This window comes from Diachasma alloeum, unplaced genomic scaffold (assembly GCF_001412515.2).
Source record: "Diachasma alloeum isolate Michigan unplaced genomic scaffold, Dall2.0 Dall_scaffold_00327, whole genome shotgun sequence".
NCBI classification, from domain to species: domain Eukaryota; kingdom Metazoa; phylum Arthropoda; class Insecta; order Hymenoptera; family Braconidae; genus Diachasma; species Diachasma alloeum.
The window spans coordinates 244,026-245,934 of NW_021680466.1; positions in this window are offsets into that span (position 1 = coordinate 244,026).

Here is a 1,909-nt window from a genome sequence, read left to right on the forward strand (position 1 = left end):
TTTTCGAGATTTTTTTCACTCACTTCCACTCAACCAATTGCAATGAACCCAAATGCACTGAACAAATTGCATTTTCATTAATTCACTGTATTTTTTCTGGAAAAATTACGCCCAAATTAATTCTTTTATAAATTTCTTAAATTGCCGTTGTCAGCCACTTTTCCACACTTCGTCTCGTTTTTGAAGTCGACGACGTCCGAATTTTGTCGAACCGTGTAATTAAATTTGGGAAAAATAATCATTAAAGTAGTTCATCCAAGGTCATGTGCAGCATAGTCATCCTCTAGAGCAACACACTTGTTATAATGAATCCTAATCAGGCTCGCCTGGGAATAACGCGATTGAAGAAATACGATTTTGAAAAAAACCTGCTTCCCTCAAGTCAATGAATATTTAGCAAAAATAATGTTTTTTCCCAGTGTAAGAGATCATAAATGTCGGATTATAGTCGATGTTGCATTGACTGTCGTTTTGTTCTACAATAAATGTATCGGTTGTGGAGTAAAGGGGTCAGGGAGAGATAACAGGTAATAATCTGATATTAAAAATGGTTTTATTGATTCGCGCATTATTGTTTGCGGTCATTAACGATCACATGTCACTTTATGATCTATGTGCTAATTTTTTGGGAATTTTCTGAAATAGTTGAAACAAAAGTGAAGAACGATCTTATTCAATAAAAGATGAAAATTATCAAATGAAACTGACAAAGCATACCCCATTATTTATAACAAATCAACAAATTTTTTTCATATTCCTTATTGAATAATTCTCAGCTTCGTGTCAAGGCCATTTCTAATTCCAACAATATAACGAATGAATCAAACTAATATTGTAAATAACAAATATAAATAATATACTAAAACATATATAATGTAAATAAACAAAATAACAATAAAAGTAATAAATAATTAGATTAAAAACAAATAAAATACTGGACAGAACAAATACGCGAACTCAATAGCGAATTAAAACAAAGTTATAATAATGTAAATAATTCATCAGATTCACTTGTAATAATTATGATATAATTTTGTTTTCCCTTCGGGGGATTTTTGTATCTCAGGAAAATAATAAATTGCTTCTAACAATAATAATAGAGAAAAAAAATCTTTGTTTCAAGTGATCATTGACGGGAATGATGGATTGCAATTAAATAAATTGACTAAAATCTTCGTGATTTCGGGAGATTGGATACTTGTGATGTATTGATAAGATTCGAGGATGAAACCTTGACACTAAGTCGCCTGATAACTCACAAATAGTAAATGTGCTAAAAATGTGCATTGCACTTGTTTCGTATTCCATGCGACATTTTATCATTATTTTACTTGAATGCATCATAAAAATAATTATCTACTGATAAGCGTCATTAAGGCTGCGTCAATGTAAGTAAATGAGAGGTGATTAGGAATAGGTATATTACCGTTACTCTATCAATGAGTATTTCCAGAGATAAATTAAATTAACTCAAATGAAATTTATTGTTTTACTGCAATTAAAAAATTATTCAGTAGCGAAGTGGTAAACCAGTTTAAGTCGACTTGTCTTGCAGTTGAATTTTCGAGAAATATTTCCGAATGTAAGGGAGATATCGAAATTTTTGTAATTATATTTGTTATAGCTCTCAATCGGCTCTACAAAAAAGGTTATAACAAAAATTTTGCAAACTCCCTTAGATTCCGAGAGATTCATTGAAAACTGGTCAATAGTCAAAATTGTCTTATACCGTTTTACCACTTCGCTACTGAATTTTTAAAATGTATTCAATTATTGACTAAAGCTGCTTAAAATTATCTCATTTTCCAATTCTAATCAATATTTTTCGTCGAGGAAAAATACTTTCATCGCAGAAATCGCATTTTAATCGACAGGTGCAGAAGTAAATCAGGGAGGGGGGGGGGCAGCC